This window comes from Lampris incognitus, chromosome 8 (assembly GCF_029633865.1).
Source record: "Lampris incognitus isolate fLamInc1 chromosome 8, fLamInc1.hap2, whole genome shotgun sequence".
In the NCBI taxonomy this organism is placed as follows: domain Eukaryota; kingdom Metazoa; phylum Chordata; class Actinopteri; order Lampriformes; family Lampridae; genus Lampris; species Lampris incognitus.
This window is the reverse complement of record NC_079218.1, coordinates 52,835,747-52,858,123: the sequence shown is the minus strand read 5'-3', so window position 1 is coordinate 52,858,123 and position 22,377 is coordinate 52,835,747.

Below are 22,377 nucleotides of genomic sequence, written 5' to 3'. Positions count from 1 at the left end.
ACAGGCATGTTTAAACTATAACGTTTTTAGTGAAATCATGTTTCTCTCGAGGAGAAAATGCGTTTAAAGCCATAAAAAGATTTCACTGTGTTTTGGCATTGGAACAAGCTACCAAAAAGCTAATCAAGCCATTTTCCTATGTCCAGAGACTAATTTTCTGTGAGAAAATACATTTGAAAGGAGAGATTTCATCAGAAATGCTAAAAATACATATTGTACTTGTCTGAAAACGCACAGAACCTTGAAATAGAAGTTTTCTCACCAAAAAACACATGGGTGAAAACCCTATTTTAAGGCTCTGAGTGTTTGCACACATGTACAACAGATATGTTTAAACTCTAACATCTTTGATGAAATCATGTTTCTCTCGAGGAGAAAACGCGTTTAAAGCCATAAAAAGATTTCACTGTGTTTTGGCATTGGACCAAGCTACCAACAAGCTAAACAATGATCAGAACTGGAGAAATTACACATTGACATTGGGTGAAATCATGTAACTCTTAAGGGTGTGTTGCAGATTGTTGAATAGATTCATTTTTCTTGTTTTGTTTGTTTTTGATGAACTTGTGCTTTTCTTGTTGAGAAAAGGCGTTTAACGCAATAAAACGGTGTAGTGCGTTATGAATACGGGCTAGGTTACCAAAAGTAAAAATGTGAACTAAATATGGCCGGGAGTCGTGTTTATTGTTTAAAACACGATTTCTCGACCAGAATATGCTTTTTCAAAAAAGCCGTTTTCCCATGGCGAGAGACTCATTTTCTGCGAGAAAATACATTAACAGGAGGGATTTCATCAGAAACACTAAAAATACATATTGTACTTGTCTGAAAACGCACAGAACCTTGAAATAGAAGGTTTCTCACCAAAAAACACATTGGTGAAAACCCTATTTTAAGGCTCTGAGTGTTTGCACACATGTACAACAGGCATGTTTAAACTATAACGTTTTTAATGAAATCATGTTTCTCTCGAGGAGAAAACGCGTTTAAAGCCATAAAAAGATTTCACTGTGTTTTGGCATTGGACCAAGCTACCAAAAAGCTAATCAAGCCATTTTCCTATGTCCAGAGACTCATTTTCTGTGAGAAAATACATTTGAAAGGAGAGATTTCATCAGAAATGCTAAAAATACATATTGTACTTGTCTGAAAACGCACAGAACCTTGAAATAGAAGGTTTCTCACCAAAAAACACATTGGTGAAAACCCTATTTTAAGGCTCTGAGTGTTTGCAGACATGTACAACAGGCATGTTTAAACTATAACGTTTTTAGCTCTCGAGGAGAAAACGCGTTTAAAGCCATAAAAAGATTTCACTGTGTTTTGGCATTGGACCAAGCTACCAACAAGCTAATCAAGCCATTTTCCTATGTCCAGAGACTCGTTTTCTGTGAGAAAATACATTTGAAAGGAGAGATTTCATCAGAAATGCTAAAAATACATATTGTACTTGTCTGAAAACGCACAGAACCTTGAAATAGAAGTTTTCTCACCAAAAAACACATAGGTGAAAACCCTATTTTAAGGCTCTGAGTGTTTGCAGACATGTACAACAGATATGTTTAAACTCTAACATCTTTGATGAAATCATGTTTCTCTCGAGGAGAAAACGCGTTTAAAGCCATAAAAAGATTTCACTGTGTTTTGGCATTGGACCAAGCTACCAACAAGCTAAACAATGATCAGAACTGGAGAAATTACACATTGACATTGGGTGAAATCATGTAACTCTTAAGGATGTGTTGCAGACTTGTTGAATAGATTAATTTTTCTTGTTTTGTTTGTTTTTGATGAACTTGTGCTTTTCTTGTCGAGAAAAGGCGTTTAACGCGATAAAAAGGTTTAGTGCGTTATGAATACGGGCTAGGTTACGAAAAGTAAAAATGTGAACTAAATATGGCCGGGAGTCGTTTTTATTGTTTAAAACACGATTTCTCGACCAGAATATGCTTTTTCAAAAAAGCCGTTTTCCCATGGCGAGAGACTCATTTTCTGTGAGAAAATACATTAACAGGAGGGATTTCATCAGAAACACTAAAAATACATATTGTACTTGTCTGAAAACGCACAGAACCTTGAAATAGAAGGTTTCTCACCAAAAAACACATTGGTGAAAACCCTATTTTAAGGCTCTGAGTGTTTGCACACATGTACAACAGGCATGTTTAAACTATAACGTTTTTAGTGAAATCATGTTTCTCTCGAGGAGAAAATGCGTTTAAAGCCATAAAAAGATTTCACTGTGTTTTGGCATTGGAACAAGCTACCAAAAAGCTAATCAAGCCATTTTCCTATGTCCAGAGACTCATTTTCTGTGAGAAAATACATTTGAAAGGAGAGATTTCATCAGAAATGCTAAAAATACATATTGTACTTGTCTGAAAACGCACAGAACCTTGAAATAGAAGTTTTCTCACCAAAAAACACATGGGTGAAAACCCTATTTTAAGGCTCTGAGTGTTTGCAGACATGTACAACAGATATGTTTAAACTCTAACATCTTTGATGAAATCATGTTTCTCTCGAGGAGAAAACGCGTTTAAAGCCATAAAAAGATTTCACTGTGTTTTGGCATTGGACCAAGCTACCAACAAGCTAAACAATGATCAGAACTGGAGAAATTACACATTGACATTGGGTGAAATCATGTAACTCTTAAGGATGTGTTGCAGACTTGTTGAATAGATTCATTTTTCTTGTTTTGTTTGTTTTTGATGAAATTGTGCATTTCTTGTCGAGAAAAGGCGTTTAACGCGATAAAACGGTGTAGTGCGTTATGAATACGGGCTACGTTACCAAAAGTAAAAATGTGAACTAAATAAGGCCGGGAGTCGTTTTTATTGATTAAAACACGATTTCTCGACCAGAATATGCTTTTTCAAAAAGCCATTTTCCCATGGCGAGAGACTCATTTTCTGTGAGAAAATGCATTAAAAGGAGGGATTTCATCAGAAATGCTAAAAATACATATTGTACTTGTCTGAAAACGCACAGAACCTTGAAATAGAAGGTTTCTCACCAAAAAACACATTGGTGAAAACCCTATTTTAAGGCTCTGAGTGTTTGCACACATGTACAACAGGCATGTTTAAACTATAACGTTTTTAGTGAAATCATGTTTCTCTCGAGGAGAAAACGCGTTTAAAGCCATAAAAAGATTTCACTGTGTTTTGGCATTGGACCAAGCTACCAACAAGCTAAACAATGATCAGAACTGGAGAAATTACACATTGACATTGGGTGAAATCATGTAACTCTTAAGGATGTGTTGCAGACTTGTTGAATAGATTCATTTTTCTTGTTTTGTTTGTTTTTGATGAAATTGTGCTTTTCTTGTCGAGAAAAGGCGTTTAACGCGATAAAAAGGTTTAGTGCGTTATGAATACGGGCTAGGTTACCAAAAGTAAAAATGTGAACTAAATAAGGCCGGGAGTCGTTTTTATTGTTTAAAACACGATTTCTCGACCAGAATATGCTTTTTCAAAAAAGCCATGTTCCCATGGCGAGAGACTCATTTTCTGTGAGAAAATGCATTAAAAGGAGGGATTTCATCAGAAACACTAAAAATACATATTGTACTTGTCTGAAAACGCACAGGACCTTGAAATAGAAGGTTTCTCACCAAAAAACACATTGGTGAAAACCCTATTTTAAGGCTCTGAGTGTTTGCACACATGTACAACAGGCATGTTTAAACTATAACGTTTTTAATGAAATCATGTTTCTCTCGAGGAGAAAACGCGTTTAAAGCCATAAAAAGATTTCACTGTGTTTTGGCATTGGACCAAGCTACCAACAAGCTAAACAATGATCAGAACTGGAGAAATTACACATTGACATTGGGTGAAATCATGTAACTCTTAAGGATGTGTTGCAGACTTGTTGAATAGATTCATTTTTCTTGCTTTGTTTGTTTTTGATGAAATTGTGCATTTCTTGTTGAGAAAAGGCGTTTAACGCGATAAAACGGTGTAGTGCGTTATGAATACGGGCTAGGTTACCAAAAGTAAAAATGTGAACTAAATATGGCCGGGAGTCGTGTTTATTGTTTAAAACACGATTTCTCGACCAGAATATGCTTTTTCAAAAAAGCCGTTTTCCCATGGCGAGAGACTCATTTTCTGTGAGAAAATACATTAACAAGAGGGATTTCATCAGAAACACTAAAAATACATATTGTACTTGTCTGAAAACGCACAGAACCTTGAAATAGAAGGTTTCTCACCAAAAAACACATTGGTGAAAACCCTATTTTAAGGCTCTGAGTGTTTGCACACATGTACAACAGGCATGTTTAAACTATAACGTTTTTAATGAAATCATGTTTCTCTCGAGGAGAAAACGCGTTTAAAGCCATAAAAAGATTTCACTGTGTTTTGGCATTGGACCAAGCTACCAAAAAGCTAATCAAGCCATTTTCCTATGTCCAGAGACTCATTTTCTGTGAGAAAATACATTTGAAAGGAGAGATTTCATCAGAAATGCTAAAAATACATATTGTACTTGTCTGAAAACGCACAGAACCTTGAAATAGAAGGTTTCTCACCAAAAAACACATTGGTGAAAACCCTATTTTAAGGCTCTGAGTGTTTGCAGACATGTACAACAGGCATGTTTAAACTATAACGTTTTTAGCTCTCGAGGAGAAAACGCGTTTAAAGCCATAAAAAGATTTCACTGTGTTTTGGCATTGGACCAAGCTACCAAAAAGCTAATCAAGCCATTTTCCTATGTCCAGAGACTCGTTTTCTGTGAGAAAATACATTTGAAAGGAGAGATTTCATCAGAAATGCTAAAAATACATATTGTACTTGTCTGAAAACGCACAGGACCTTGAAATAGAAGGTTTCTCACCAAAAAACACATGGGTGAAAACCCTATTTTAAGGCTCTGAGTGTTTGCACACATGTACAACAGATATGTTTAAACTCTAACATCTTTGATGAAATCATGTTTCTCTCGAGGAGAAAACGCGTTTAAAGCCATAAAAAGATTTCACTGTGTTTTGGCATTGGACCAAGCTACCAACAAGCTAAACAATGATCAGAACTGGAGAAATTACACATTGACATTGGGTGAAATCATGTAACTCTTAAGGATGTGTTGAAGACTTGTTGAATAGATTCATTTTTCTTGTTTTGTTTGTTTTTGATGAAATTGTGCATTTCTTGTTGAGAAAAGGCGTTTAACGCGATAAAACGGTGTAGTGCGTTATGAATACGGGCTAGGTTACCAAAAGTAAAAATGTGAACTAAATATGGCCGGGAGTCGTGTTTATTGTTTAAAACACGATTTCTCGACCAGAATATGCTTTTTCAAAAAAGCCGTTTTCCCATGGCGAGAGACTCATTTTCTGTGAGAAAATACATTAACAGGAGGGATTTCATCAGAAACACTAAAAATACATATTGTACTTGTCTGAAAACGCACAGAACCTTGAAATAGAAGGTTTCTCACCAAAAAACACATTGGTGAAAACCCTATTTTAAGGCTCTGAGTGTTTGCACACATGTACAACAGGCATGTTTAAACTATAACGTTTTTAATGAAATCATGTTTCTCTCGAGGAGAAAACGCGTTTAAAGCCATAAAAAGATTTCACTGTGTTTTGGCATTGGACCAAGCTACCAAAAAGCTAATCAAGCCATTTTCCTATGTCCAGAGACTCATTTTCTGTGAGAAAATACATTTGAAAGGAGAGATTTCATCAGAAATGCTAAAAATACATATTGTACTTGTCTGAAAACGCACAGAACCTTGAAATAGAAGGTTTCTCACCAAAAAACACATTGGTGAAAACCCTATTTTAAGGCTCTGAGTGTTTGCAGACATGTACAACAGGCATGTTTAAACTATAACGTTTTTAGCTCTCGAGGAGAAAACGCGTTTAAAGCCATAAAAAGATTTCACTGTGTTTTGGCATTGGACCAAGCTACCAAAAAGCTAATCAAGCCATTTTCCTATGTCCAGAGACTCGTTTTCTGTGAGAAAATACATTTGAAAGGAGAGATTTCATCAGAAATGCTAAAAATACATATTGTACTTGTCTGAAAACGCACAGGACCTTGAAATAGAAGGTTTCTCACCAAAAAACACATGGGTGAAAACCCTATTTTAAGGCTCTGAGTGTTTGCACACATGTACAACAGATATGTTTAAACTCTAACATCTTTGATGAAATCATGTTTCTCTCGAGGAGAAAACGCGTTTAAAGCCATAAAAAGATTTCACTGTGTTTTGGCATTGGACCAAGCTACCAACAAGCTAAACAATGATCAGAACTGGAGAAATTACACATTGACATTGGGTGAAATCATGTAACTCTTAAGGATGTGTTGCAGACTTGTTGAATAGATTCATTTTTCTTGTTTTGTTTGTTTTTGATGAAATTGTGCATTTCTTGTTGAGAAAAGGCGTTTAACGCAATAAAACGGTGTAGTGCGTTATGAATACGGGCTAGGTTACCAAAAGTAAAAATGTGAACTAAATATGGCCGGGAGTCGTGTTTATTGTTTAAAACACGATTTCTCGACCAGAATATGCTTTTTCAAAAAAGCCGTTTTCCCATGGCGAGAGACTCATTTTCTGTGAGAAAATACATTAACAGGAGGGATTTCATCAGAAACACTAAAAATACATATTGTACTTGTCTGAAAACGCACAGAACCTTGAAATAGAAGGTTTCTCACCAAAAAACACATTGGTGAAAACCCTATTTTAAGGCTCTGAGTGTTTGCACACATGTACAACAGGCATGTTTAAACTATAACGTTTTTAATGAAATCATGTTTCTCTCGAGGAGAAAACGCGTTTAAAGCCATAAAAAGATTTCACTGTGTTTTGGCATTGGACCAAGCTACCAAAAAGCTAATCAAGCCATTTTCCTATGTCCAGAGACTCATTTTCTGTGAGAAAATACATTTGAAAGGAGAGATTTCATCAGAAATGCTAAAAATACATATTGTACTTGTCTGAAAACGCACAGAACCTTGAAATAGAAGGTTTCTCACCAAAAAACACATTGGTGAAAACCCTATTTTAAGGCTCTGAGTGTTTGCAGACATGTACAACAGGCATGTTTAAACTATAACGTTTTTAGCTCTCGAGGAGAAAACGCGTTTAAAGCCATAAAAAGATTTCACTGTGTTTTGGCATTGGACCAAGCTACCAACAAGCTAATCAAGCCATTTTTCTATGTCCAGAGACTCGTTTTCTGTGAGAAAATACATTTGAAAGGAGAGATTTCATCAGAAATGCTAAAAATACATATTGTACTTGTCTGAAAACGCACAGAACCTTGAAATAGAAGTTTTCTCACCAAAAAACACATGGGTGAAAACCCTATTTTAAGGCTCTGAGTGTTTGCAGACATGTACAACAGATATGTTTAAACTCTAACATCTTTGATGAAATCATGTTTCTCTCGAGGAGAAAACGCGTTTAAAGCCATAAAAAGATTTCACTGTGTTTTGGCATTGGACCAAGCTACCAACAAGCTAAACAATGATCAGAACTGGAGAAATTACACATTGACATTGGGTGAAATCATGTAACTCTTAAGGATGTGTTGCAGACTTGTTGAATAGATTCATTTTTCTTGTTTTGTTTGTTTTTGATGAACTTGTGCTTTTCTTGTCGAGAAAAGGCGTTTAACGCGATAAAAAGGTTTAGTGCGTTATGAATACGGGCTAGGTTACCAAAAGTAAAAATGTGAACTAAATATGGCCGGGAGTCGTTTTTATTGTTTAAAACACGATTTCTCGACCAGAATATGCTTTTTCAAAAAAGCCGTTTTCCCATGGCGAGAGACTCATTTTCTGTGAGAAAATACATTAACAGGAGGGATTTCATCAGAAACACTAAAAATACATATTGTACTTGTCTGAAAACGCACAGAACCTTGAAATAGAAGGTTTCTCACCAAAAAACACATTGGTGAAAACCCTATTTTAAGGCTCTGAGTGTTTGCACACATGTACAACAGGCATGTTTAAACTATAACGTTTTTAATGAAATCATGTTTCTCTCGAGGAGAAAACGCGTTTAAAGCCATAAAAAGATTTCACTGTGTTTTGGCATTGGACCAAGCTACCAAAAAGCTAATCAAGCCATTTTCCTATGTCCAGAGACTCATTTTCTGTGAGAAAATACATTTGAAAGGAGAGATTTCATCAGAAATGCTAAAAATACATATTGTACTTGTCTGAAAACGCACAGAACCTTGAAATAGAAGGTTTCTCACCAAAAAACACATTGGTGAAAACCCTATTTTAAGGCTCTGAGTGTTTGCAGACATGTACAACAGGCATGTTTAAACTATAACGTTTTTAGCTCTCGAGGAGAAAACGCGTTTAAAGCCATAAAAAGATTTCACTGTGTTTTGGCATTGGACCAAGCTACCAACAAGCTAATCAAGCCATTTTTCTATGTCCAGAGACTCGTTTTCTGTGAGAAAATACATTTGAAAGGAGAGATTTCATCAGAAATGCTAAAAATACATATTGTACTTGTCTGAAAACGCACAGAACCTTGAAATAGAAGTTTTCTCACCAAAAAACACATGGGTGAAAACCCTATTTTAAGGCTCTGAGTGTTTGCAGACATGTACAACAGATATGTTTAAACTCTAACATCTTTGATGAAATCATGTTTCTCTCGAGGAGAAAACGCGTTTAAAGCCATAAAAAGATTTCACTGTGTTTTGGCATTGGACCAAGCTACCAACAAGCTAAACAATGATCAGAACTGGAGAAATTACACATTGACATTGGGTGAAATCATGTAACTCTTAAGGATGTGTTGCAGACTTGTTGAATAGATTCATTTTTCTTGTTTTGTTTGTTTTTGATGAACTTGTGCTTTTCTTGTCGAGAAAAGGCGTTTAACGCGATAAAAAGGTTTAGTGCGTTATGAATACGGGCTAGGTTACCAAAAGTAAAAATGTGAACTAAATATGGCCGGGAGTCGTTTTTATTGTTTAAAACACGATTTCTCGACCAGAATATGCTTTTTCAAAAAAGCCATGTTCCCATGGCGAGAGACTCATTTTCTGTGAGAAAATACATTAACAGGAGGGATTTCATCAGAAACACTAAAAATACATATTGTACTTGTCTGAAAACGCACAGAACCTTGAAATAGAAGGTTTCTCACCAAAAAACACATTGGTGAAAACCCTATTTTAAGGCTCTGAGTGTTTGCACACATGTACAACAGGCATGTTTAAACTATAACGTTTTTAATGAAATCATGTTTCTCTCGAGGAGAAAACGCGTTTAAAGCCATAAAAAGATTTCACTGTGTTTTGGCATTGGACCAAGCTACCAAAAAGCTAATCAAGCCATTTTCCTATGTCCAGAGACTCATTTTCTGTGAGAAAATACATTTGAAAGGAGAGATTTCATCAGAAATGCTAAAAATACATATTGTACTTGTCTGAAAACGCACAGAACCTTGAAATAGAAGGTTTCTCACCAAAAAACACATTGGTGAAAACCCTATTTTAAGGCTCTGAGTGTTTGCAGACATGTACAACAGGCATGTTTAAACTATAACGTTTTTAGCTCTCGAGGAGAAAACGCGTTTAAAGCCATAAAAAGATTTCACTGTGTTTTGGCATTGGACCAAGCTACCAACAAGCTAATCAAGCCATTTTTCTATGTCCAGAGACTCATTTTCTGTGAGAAAATACATTTGAAAGGAGAGATTTCATCAGAAATGCTAAAAATACATATTGTACTTGTCTGAAAACGCACAGAACCTTGAAATAGAAGTTTTCTCACCAAAAAACACATGGGTGAAAACCCTATTTTAAGGCTCTGAGTGTTTGCAGACATGTACAACAGATATGTTTAAACTCTAACATCTTTGATGAAATCATGTTTCTCTCGAGGAGAAAACGCGTTTAAAGCCATAAAAAGATTTCACTGTGTTTTGGCATTGGACCAAGCTACCAACAAGCTAAACAATGATCAGAACTGGAGAAATTACACATTGACATTGGGTGAAATCATGTAACTCTTAAGGATGTGTTGCAGACTTGTTGAATAGATTCATTTTTCTTGTTTTGTTTGTTTTTGATGAAATTGTGCATTTCTTGTCGAGAAAAGGCGTTTAACGCGATAAAACGGTGTAGTGCGTTATGAATACGGGCTACGTTACCAAAAGTAAAAATGTGAACTAAATAAGGCCGGGAGTCGTTTTTATTGATTAAAACACGATTTCTCGACCAGAATATGCTTTTTCAAAAAGCCATTTTCCCATGGCGAGAGACTCATTTTCTGTGAGAAAATGCATTAAAAGGAGGGATTTCATCAGAAATGCTAAAAATACATATTGTACTTGTCTGAAAACGCACAGAACCTTGAAATAGAAGGTTTCTCACCAAAAAACACATTGGTGAAAACCCTATTTTAAGGCTCTGAGTGTTTGCACACATGTACAACAGGCATGTTTAAACTATAACGTTTTTAGTGAAATCATGTTTCTCTCGAGGAGAAAACGCGTTTAAAGCCATAAAAAGATTTCACTGTGTTTTGGCATTGGACCAAGCTACCAACAAGCTAAACAATGATCAGAACTGGAGAAATTACACATTGACATTGGGTGAAATCATGTAACTGTTAAGGATGTGTTGCAGACTTGTTGAATAGATTCATTTTTCTTGTTTTGTTTGTTTTTGATGAAATTGTGCTTTTCTTGTCGAGAAAAGGCGTTTAACGCGATAAAAAGGTTTAGTGCGTTATGAATACGGGCTAGGTTACCAAAAGTAAAAATGTGAACTAAATAAGGCCGGGAGTCGTTTTTATTGTTTAAAACACGATTTCTCGACCAGAATATGCTTTTTCAAAAAAGCCATGTTCCCATGGCGAGAGACTCATTTTCTGTGAGAAAATGCATTAAAAGGAGGGATTTCATCAGAAACACTAAAAATACATATTGTACTTGTCTGAAAACGCACAGGACCTTGAAATAGAAGGTTTCTCACCAAAAAACACATTGGTGAAAACCCTATTTTAAGGCTCTGAGTGTTTGCACACATGTACAACAGGCATGTTTAAACTATAACGTTTTTAATGAAATCATGTTTCTCTCGAGGAGAAAACGCGTTTAAAGCCATAAAAAGATTTCACTGTGTTTTGGCATTGGACCAAGCTACCAACAAGCTAAACAATGATCAGAACTGGAGAAATTACACATTGACATTGGGTGAAATCATGTAACTCTTAAGGATGTGTTGCAGACTTGTTGAATAGATTCATTTTTCTTGTTTTGTTTGTTTTTGATGAAATTGTGCATTTTTTGTTGAGAAAAGGCGTTTAACGCGATAAAACGGTGTAGTGCGTTATGAATACGGGCTAGGTTACCAAAAGTAAAAATGTGAACTAAATATGGCCGGGAGTCGTGTTTATTGTTTAAAACACGATTTCTCGACCAGAATATGCTTTTTCAAAAAAGCCGTTTTCCCATGGCGAGAGACTCATTTTCTGTGAGAAAATACATTAACAGGAGGGATTTCATCAGAAACACTAAAAATACATATTGTACTTGTCTGAAAACGCACAGAACCTTGAAATAGAAGGTTTCTCACCAAAAAACACATTGGTGAAAACCCTATTTTAAGGCTCTGAGTGTTTGCACACATGTACAACAGGCATGTTTAAACTATAACGTTTTTAATGAAATCATGTTTCTCTCGAGGAGAAAACGCGTTTAAAGCCATAAAAAGATTTCACTGTGTTTTGGCATTGGACCAAGCTACCAAAAAGCTAATCAAGCCATTTTCCTATGTCCAGAGACTCATTTTCTGTGAGAAAATACATTTGAAAGGAGAGATTTCATCAGAAATGCTAAAAATACATATTGTACTTGTCTGAAAACGCACAGAACCTTGAAATAGAAGGTTTCTCACCAAAAAACACATTGGTGAAAACCCTATTTTAAGGCTCTGAGTGTTTGCAGACATGTACAACAGGCATGTTTAAACTATAACGTTTTTAGCTCTCGAGGAGAAAACGCGTTTAAAGCCATAAAAAGATTTCACTGTGTTTTGGCATTGGACCAAGCTACCAAAAAGCTAATCAAGCCATTTTCCTATGTCCAGAGACTCGTTTTCTGTGAGAAAATACATTTGAAAGGAGAGATTTCATCAGAAATGCTAAAAATACATATTGTACTTGTCTGAAAACGCACAGGACCTTGAAATAGAAGGTTTCTCACCAAAAAACACATGGGTGAAAACCCTATTTTAAGGCTCTGAGTGTTTGCACACATGTACAACAGATATGTTTAAACTCTAACATCTTTGATGAAATCATGTTTCTCTCGAGGAGAAAACGCGTTTAAAGCCATAAAAAGATTTCACTGTGTTTTGGCATTGGACCAAGCTACCAACAAGCTAAACAATGATCAGAACTGGAGAAATTACACATTGACATTGGGTGAAATCATGTAACTCTTAAGGATGTGTTGCAGACTTGTTGAATAGATTCATTTTTCTTGTTTTGTTTGTTTTTGATGAAATTGTGCATTTCTTGTTGAGAAAAGGCGTTTAACGCAATAAAACGGTGTAGTGCGTTATGAATACGGGCTAGGTTACCAAAAGTAAAAATGTGAACTAAATATGGCCGGGAGTCGTGTTTATTGTTTAAAACACGATTTCTCGACCAGAATATGCTTTTTCAAAAAAGCCGTTTTCCCATGGCGAGAGACTCATTTTCTGTGAGAAAATACATTAACAGGAGGGATTTCATCAGAAACACTAAAAATACATATTGTACTTGTCTGAAAACGCACAGAACCTTGAAATAGAAGGTTTCTCACCAAAAAACACATTGGTGAAAACCCTATTTTAAGGCTCTGAGTGTTTGCACACATGTACAACAGGCATGTTTAAACTATAACGTTTTTAATGAAATCATGTTTCTCTCGAGGAGAAAACGCGTTTAAAGCCATAAAAAGATTTCACTGTGTTTTGGCATTGGACCAAGCTACCAAAAAGCTAATCAAGCCATTTTCCTATGTCCAGAGACTCATTTTCTGTGAGAAAATACATTTGAAAGGAGAGATTTCATCAGAAATGCTAAAAATACATATTGTACTTGTCTGAAAACGCACAGAACCTTGAAATAGAAGGTTTCTCACCAAAAAACACATTGGTGAAAACCCTATTTTAAGGCTCTGAGTGTTTGCAGACATGTACAACAGGCATGTTTAAACTATAACGTTTTTAGCTCTCGAGGAGAAAACGCGTTTAAAGCCATAAAAAGATTTCACTGTGTTTTGGCATTGGACCAAGCTACCAAAAAGCTAATCAAGCCATTTTCCTATGTCCAGAGACTCGTTTTCTGTGAGAAAATACATTTGAAAGGAGAGATTTCATCAGAAATGCTAAAAATACATATTGTACTTGTCTGAAAACGCACAGGACCTTGAAATAGAAGGTTTCTCACCAAAAAACACATGGGTGAAAACCCTATTTTAAGGCTCTGAGTGTTTGCACACATGTACAACAGATATGTTTAAACTCTAACATCTTTGATGAAATCATGTTTCTCTCGAGGAGAAAACGCGTTTAAAGCCATAAAAAGATTTCACTGTGTTTTGGCATTGGACCAAGCTACCAACAAGCTAAACAATGATCAGAACTGGAGAAATTACACATTGACATTGGGTGAAATCATGTAACTCTTAAGGATGTGTTGCAGACTTGTTGAATAGATTCATTTTTCTTGTTTTGTTTGTTTTTGATGAAATTGTGCATTTCTTGTTGAGAAAAGGCGTTTAACGCAATAAAACGGTGTAGTGCGTTATGAATACGGGCTAGGTTACCAAAAGTAAAAATGTGAACTAAATATGGCCGGGAGTCGTGTTTATTGTTTAAAACACGATTTCTCGACCAGAATATGCTTTTTCAAAAAAGCCGTTTTCCCATGGCGAGAGACTCATTTTCTGTGAGAAAATACATTAACAGGAGGGATTTCATCAGAAACACTAAAAATACATATTGTACTTGTCTGAAAACGCACAGAACCTTGAAATAGAAGGTTTCTCACCAAAAAACACATTGGTGAAAACCCTATTTTAAGGCTCTGAGTGTTTGCACACATGTACAACAGGCATGTTTAAACTATAACGTTTTTAATGAAATCATGTTTCTCTCGAGGAGAAAACGCGTTTAAAGCCATAAAAAGATTTCACTGTGTTTTGGCATTGGACCAAGCTACCAAAAAGCTAATCAAGCCATTTTCCTATGTCCAGAGACTCATTTTCTGTGAGAAAATACATTTGAAAGGAGAGATTTCATCAGAAATGCTAAAAATACATATTGTACTTGTCTGAAAACGCACAGAACCTTGAAATAGAAGGTTTCTCACCAAAAAACACATTGGTGAAAACCCTATTTTAAGGCTCTGAGTGTTTGCAGACATGTACAACAGGCATGTTTAAACTATAACGTTTTTAGCTCTCGAGGAGAAAACGCGTTTAAAGCCATAAAAAGATTTCACTGTGTTTTGGCATTGGACCAAGCTACCAACAAGCTAATCAAGCCATTTTTCTATGTCCAGAGACTCGTTTTCTGTGAGAAAATACATTTGAAAGGAGAGATTTCATCAGAAATGCTAAAAATACATATTGTACTTGTCTGAAAACGCACAGAACCTTGAAATAGAAGTTTTCTCACCAAAAAACACATGGGTGAAAACCCTATTTTAAGGCTCTGAGTGTTTGCAGACATGTACAACAGATATGTTTAAACTCTAACATCTTTGATGAAATCATGTTTCTCTCGAGGAGAAAACGCGTTTAAAGCCATAAAAAGATTTCACTGTGTTTTGGCATTGGACCAAGCTACCAACAAGCTAAACAATGATCAGAACTGGAGAAATTACACATTGACATTGGGTGAAATCATGTAACTCTTAAGGATGTGTTGCAGACTTGTTGAATAGATTCATTTTTCTTGTTTTGTTTGTTTTTGATGAACTTGTGCTTTTCTTGTCGAGAAAAGGCGTTTAACGCGATAAAAAGGTTTAGTGCGTTATGAATACGGGCTAGGTTACCAAAAGTAAAAATGTGAACTAAATATGGCCGGGAGTCGTTTTTATTGTTTAAAACACGATTTCTCGACCAGAATATGCTTTTTCAAAAAAGCCGTTTTCCCATGGCGAGAGACTCATTTTCTGTGAGAAAATACATTAACAGGAGGGATTTCATCAGAAACACTAAAAATACATATTGTACTTGTCTGAAAACGCACAGAACCTTGAAATAGAAGTTTTCTCACCAAAAAACACATGGGTGAAAACCCTATTTTAAGGCTCTGAGTGTTTGCAGACATGTACAACAGATATGTTTAAACTCTAACATCTTTGATGAAATCATGTTTCTCTCGAGGAGAAAACGCGTTTAAAGCCATAAAAAGATTTCACTGTGTTTTGGCATTGGACCAAGCTACCAACAAGCTAAACAATGATCAGAACTGGAGAAATTACACATTGACATTGGGTGAAATCATGTAACTCTTAAGGATGTGTTGCAGACTTGTTGAATAGATTCATTTTTCTTGTTTTGTTTGTTTTTGATGAAATTGTGCATTTCTTGTCGAGAAAAGGCGTTTAACGCGATAAAACGGTGTAGTGCGTTATGAATACGGGCTACGTTACCAAAAGTAAAAATGTGAACTAAATAAGGCCGGGAGTCGTTTTTATTGATTAAAACACGATTTCTCGACCAGAATATGCTTTTTCAAAAAGCCATTTTCCCATGGCGAGAGACTCATTTTCTGTGAGAAAATGCATTAAAAGGAGGGATTTCATCAGAAATGCTAAAAATACATATTGTACTTGTCTGAAAACGCACAGAACCTTGAAATAGAAGGTTTCTCACCAAAAAACACATTGGTGAAAACCCTATTTTAAGGCTCTGAGTGTTTGCACACATGTACAACAGGCATGTTTAAACTATAACGTTTTTAGTGAAATCATGTTTCTCTCGAGGAGAAAACGCGTTTAAAGCCATAAAAAGATTTCACTGTGTTTTGGCATTGGACCAAGCTACCAACAAGCTAAACAATGATCAGAACTGGAGAAATTACACATTGACATTGGGTGAAATCATGTAACTGTTAAGGATGTGTTGCAGACTTGTTGAATAGATTCATTTTTCTTGTTTTGTTTGTTTTTGATGAAATTGTGCTTTTCTTGTCGAGAAAAGGCGTTTAACGCGATAAAAAGGTTTAGTGCGTTATGAATACGGGCTAGGTTACCAAAAGTAAAAATGTGAACTAAATAAGGCCGGGAGTCGTTTTTATTGTTTAAAACACGATTTCTCGACCAGAATATGCTTTTTCAAAAAAGCCATGTTCCCATGGCGAGAGACTCATTTTCTGTGAGAAAATGCATTAAAAGGAGGGATTTCATCAGAAACACTAAAAATACATATTGTACTTGTCTGAAAACGCACAGGACCTTGAAATAGAAGGTTTCTCACCAAAAAACACATTGGTGAAAACCCTATTTTAAGGCTCTGAGTGTTTGCACACATGTACAACAGGCATGTTTAAACTATAACGTTTTTAATGAAATCATGTTTCTCTCGAGGAGAAAACGCGTTTAAAGCCATAAAAAGATTTCACTGTGTTTTGGCATTGGACCAAGCTACCAACAAGCTAAACAATGATCAGAACTGGAGAAATTACACATTGACATTGGGTGAAATCATGTAACTCTTAAGGATGTGTTGCAGACTTGTTGAATAGATTCATTTTTCTTGTTTTGTTTGTTTTTGATGAAATTGTGCATTTCTTGTTGAGAAAAGGCGTTTAACGCGATAAAACGGTGTAGTGCGTTATGAATACGGGCTAGGTTACCAAAAGTAAAAATGTGAACTAAATATGGCCGGGAGTCGTGTTTATTGTTTAAAACACGATTTCTCGACCAGAATATGCTTTTTCAAAAAAGCCGTTTTCCCATGGCGAGAGACTCATTTTCTGTGAGAAAATACATTAACAGGAGGGATTTCATCAGAAACACTAAAAATACATATTGTACTTGTCTGAAAACGCACAGAACCTTGAAATAGAAGGTTTCTCACCAAAAAACACATTGGTGAAAACCCTATTTTAAGGCTCTGAGTGTTTGCACACATGTACAACAGGCATGTTTAAACTATAACGTTTTTAATGAAATCATGTTTCTCTCGAGGAGAAAACGCGTTTAAAGCCATAAAAAGATTTCACTGTGTTTTGGCATTGGACCAAGCTACCAAAAAGCTAATCAAGCCATTTTCCTATGTCCAGAGACTCATTTTCTGTGAGAAAATACATTTGAAAGGAGAGATTTCATCAGAAATGCTAAAAATACATATTGTACTTGTCTGAAAACGCACAGAACCTTGAAATAGAAGGTTTCTCACCAAAAAACACATTGGTGAAAACCCTATTTTAAGGCTCTGAGTGTTTGCAGACATGTACAACAGGCATGTTTAAACTATAACGTTTTTAGCTCTCGAGGAGAAAACGCGTTTAAAGCCATAAAAAGATTTCACTGTGTTTTGGCATTGGACCAAGCTACCAACAAGCTAATCAAGCCATTTTTCTATGTCCAGAGACTCGTTTTCTGTGAGAAAATACATTTGAAAGGAGAGATTTCATCAGAAATGCTAAAAATACATATTGTACTTGTCTGAAAACGCACAGAACCTTGAAATAGAAGTTTTCTCACCAAAAAACACATGGGTGAAAACCCTATTTTAAGGCTCTGAGTGTTTGCAGACATGTACAACAGATATGTTTAAACTCTAACATCTTTGATGAAATCATGTTTCTCTCGAGGAGAAAACGCGTTTAAAGCCATAAAAAGATTTCACTGTGTTTTGGCATTGGACCAAGCTACCAACAAGCTAAACAATGATCAGAACTGGAGAAATTACACATTGACATTGGGTGAAATCATGTAACTCTTAAGGATGTGTTGCAGACTTGTTGAATAGATTCATTTTTCTTGTTTTGTTTGTTTTTGATGAAATTGTGCATTTCTTGTTGAGAAAAGGCGTTTAACGCGATAAAACGGTGTAGTGCGTTATGAATACGGGCTAGGTTACCAAAAGTAAAAATGTGAACTAAATATGGCCGGGAGTCGTGTTTATTGTTTAAAACACGATTTCTCGACCAGAATATGCTTTTTCAAAAAAGCCGTTTTCCCATGGCGAGAGACTCATTTTCTGTGAGAAAATACATTAACAGGAGGGATTTCATCAGAATCACTAAAAATACATATTGTACTTGTCTGAAAACGCACAGAACCTTGAAATAGCTTTCTCACCAAAAAACACATTGGTGAAAACCCTATTTTAAGGCTCTGACTGTTTGCAGACATGTACAACAGATATGTTTAAACTCTAACATCTTTGATGAAATCATGTTTCTCTCGAGGAGAAAACGCGTTTAAAGCCATAAAAAGATTTCACTGTGTTTTGGCATTGGACCAAGCTACCAACAAGCTAATCAAGCCATTTTTCTATGTCCAGAGACTCGTTTTCTGTGAGAAAATACATTTGAAAGGAGAGATTTCATCAGAAATGCTAAAAATACATATTGTACTTGTCTGAAAACGCACAGAACCTTGAAATAGAAGTTTTCTCACCAAAAAACACATGGGTGAAAACCCTATTTTAAGGCTCTGAGTGTTTGCAGACATGTACAACAGATATGTTTAAACTCTAACATCTTTGATGAAATCATGTTTCTCTCGAGGAGAAAACGCGTTTAAAGCCATAAAAAGATTTCACTGTGTTTTGGCATTGGACCAAGCTACCAACAAGCTAAACAATGATCAGAACTGGAGAAATTACACATTGACATTGGGTGAAATCATGTAACTCTTAAGGATGTGTTGCAGACTTGTTGAATAGATTCATTTTTCTTGTTTTGTTTGTTTTTGATGAACTTGTGCTTTTCTTGTCGAGAAAAGGCGTTTAACGCGATAAAAAGGTTTAGTGCGTTATGAATACGGGCTAGGTTACCAAAAGTAAAAATGTGAACTAAATATGGCCGGGAGTCGTTTTTATTGTTTAAAACACGATTTCTCGACCAGAATATGCTTTTTCAAAAAAGCCGTTTTCCCATGGCGAGAGACTCATTTTCTGTGAGAAAATACATTAACAGGAGGGATTTCATCAGAAACACTAAAAATACATATTGTACTTGTCTGAAAACGCACAGAACCTTGAAATAGAAGGTTTCTCACCAAAAAACACATTGGTGAAAACCCTATTTTAAGGCTCTGAGTGTTTGCACACATGTACAACAGGCATGTTTAAACTATAACGTTTTTAATGAAATCATGTTTCTCTCGAGGAGAAAACGCGTTTAAAGCCATAAAAAGATTTCACTGTGTTTTGGCATTGGACCAAGCTACCAAAAAGCTAATCAAGCCATTTTCCTATGTCCAGAGACTCATTTTCTGTGAGAAAATACATTTGAAAGGAGAGATTTCATCAGAAATGCTAAAAATACATATTGTACTTGTCTGAAAACGCACAGAACCTTGAAATAGAAGGTTTCTCACCAAAAAACACATTGGTGAAAACCCTATTTTAAGGCTCTGAGTGTTTGCAGACATGTACAACAGGCATGTTTAAACTATAACGTTTTTAGCTCTCGAGGAGAAAACGCGTTTAAAGCCATAAAAAGATTTCACTGTGTTTTGGCATTGGACCAAGCTACCAACAAGCTAATCAAGCCATTTTTCTATGTCCAGAGACTCGTTTTCTGTGAGAAAATACATTTGAAAGGAGAGATTTCATCAGAAATGCTAAAAATACATATTGTACTTGTCTGAAAACGCACAGAACCTTGAAATAGAAGTTTTCTCACCAAAAAACACATGGGTGAAAACCCTATTTTAAGGCTCTGAGTGTTTGCAGACATGTACAACAGATATGTTTAAACTCTAACATCTTTGATGAAATCATGTTTCTCTCGAGGAGAAAACGCGTTTAAAGCCATAAAAAGATTTCACTGTGTTTTGGCATTGGACCAAGCTACCAACAAGCTAAACAATGATCAGAACTGGAGAAATTACACATTGACATTGGGTGAAATCATGTAACTCTTAAGGATGTGTTGCAGACTTGTTGAATAGATTCATTTTTCTTGTTTTGTTTGTTTTTGATGAACTTGTGCTTTTCTTGTCGAGAAAAGGCGTTTAACGCGATAAAAAGGTTTAGTGCGTTATGAATACGGGCTAGGTTACCAAAAGTAAAAATGTGAACTAAATATGGCCGGGAGTCGTTTTTATTGTTTAAAACACGATTTCTCGACCAGAATATGCTTTTTCAAAAAAGCCATGTTCCCATGGCGAGAGACTCATTTTCTGTGAGAAAATACATTAACAGGAGGGATTTCATCAGAAACACTAAAAATACATATTGTACTTGTCTGAAAACGCACAGAACCTTGAAATAGAAGGTTTCTCACCAAAAAACACATTGGTGAAAACCCTATTTTAAGGCTCTGAGTGTTTGCACACATGTACAACAGGCATGTTTAAACTATAACGTTTTTAATGAAATCATGTTTCTCTCGAGGAGAAAACGCGTTTAAAGCCATAAAAAGATTTCACTGTGTTTTGGCATTGGACCAAGCTACCAAAAAGCTAATCAAGCCATTTTCCTATGTCCAGAGACTCATTTTCTGTGAGAAAATACATTTGAAAGGAGAGATTTCATCAGAAATGCTAAAAATACATATTGTACTTGTCTGAAAACGCACAGAACCTTGAAATAGAAGGTTTCTCACCAAAAAACACATTGGTGAAAACCCTATTTTAAGGCTCTGAGTGTTTGCAGACATGTACAACAGGCATGTTTAAACTATAACGTTTTTAGCTCTCGAGGAGAAAACGCGTTTAAAGCCATAAAAAGATTTCACTGTGTTTTGGCATTGGACCAAGCTACCAACAAGCTAATCAAGCCATTTTTCTATGTCCAGAGACTCATTTTCTGTGAGAAAATACATTTGAAAGGAGAGATTTCATCAGAAATGCTAAAAATACATATTGTACTTGTCTGAAAACGCACAGAACCTTGAAATAGAAGTTTTCTCACCAAAAAACACATGGGTGAAAACCCTATTTTAAGGCTCTGAGTGTTTGCAGACATGTACAACAGATATGTTTAAACTCTAACATCTTTGATGAAATCATGTTTCTCTCGAGGAGAAAACGCGTTTAAAGCCATAAAAAGATTTCACTGTGTTTTGGCATTGGACCAAGCTACCAACAAGCTAAACAATGATCAGAACTGGAGAAATTACACATTGACATTGGGTGAAATCATGTAACTCTTAAGGATGTGTTGCAGACTTGTTGAATAGATTCATTTTTCTTGTTTTGTTTGTTTTTGATGAAATTGTGCATTTCTTGTCGAGAAAAGGCGTTTAACGCGATAAAACGGTGTAGTGCGTTATGAATACGGGCTACGTTACCAAAAGTAAAAATGTGAACTAAATAAGGCCGGGAGTCGTTTTTATTGATTAAAACACGATTTCTCGACCAGAATATGCTTTTTCAAAAAGCCATTTTCCCATGGCGAGAGACTCATTTTCTGTGAGAAAATGCATTAAAAGGAGGGATTTCATCAGAAATGCTAAAAATACATATTGTACTTGTCTGAAAACGCACAGAACCTTGAAATAGAAGGTTTCTCACCAAAAAACACATTGGTGAAAACCCTATTTTAAGGCTCTGAGTGTTTGCACACATGTACAACAGGCATGTTTAAACTATAACGTTTTTAGTGAAATCATGTTTCTCTCGAGGAGAAAACGCGTTTAAAGCCATAAAAAGATTTCACTGTGTTTTGGCATTGGACCAAGCTACCAACAAGCTAAACAATGATCAGAACTGGAGAAATTACACATTGACATTGGGTGAAATCATGTAACTGTTAAGGATGTGTTGCAGACTTGTTGAATAGATTCATTTTTCTTGTTTTGTTTGTTTTTGATGAAATTGTGCTTTTCTTGTCGAGAAAAGGCGTTTAACGCGATAAAAAGGTTTAGTGCGTTATGAATACGGGCTAGGTTACCAAAAGTAAAAATGTGAACTAAATAAGGCCGGGAGTCGTTTTTATTGTTTAAAACACGATTTCTCGACCAGAATATGCTTTTTCAAAAAAGCCATGTTCCCATGGCGAGAGACTCATTTTCTGTGAGAAAATGCATTAAAAGGAGGGATTTCATCAGAAACACTAAAAATACATATTGTACTTGTCTGAAAACGCACAGGACCTTGAAATAGAAGGTTTCTCACCAAAAAACACATTGGTGAAAACCCTATTTTAAGGCTCTGAGTGTTTGCACACATGTACAACAGG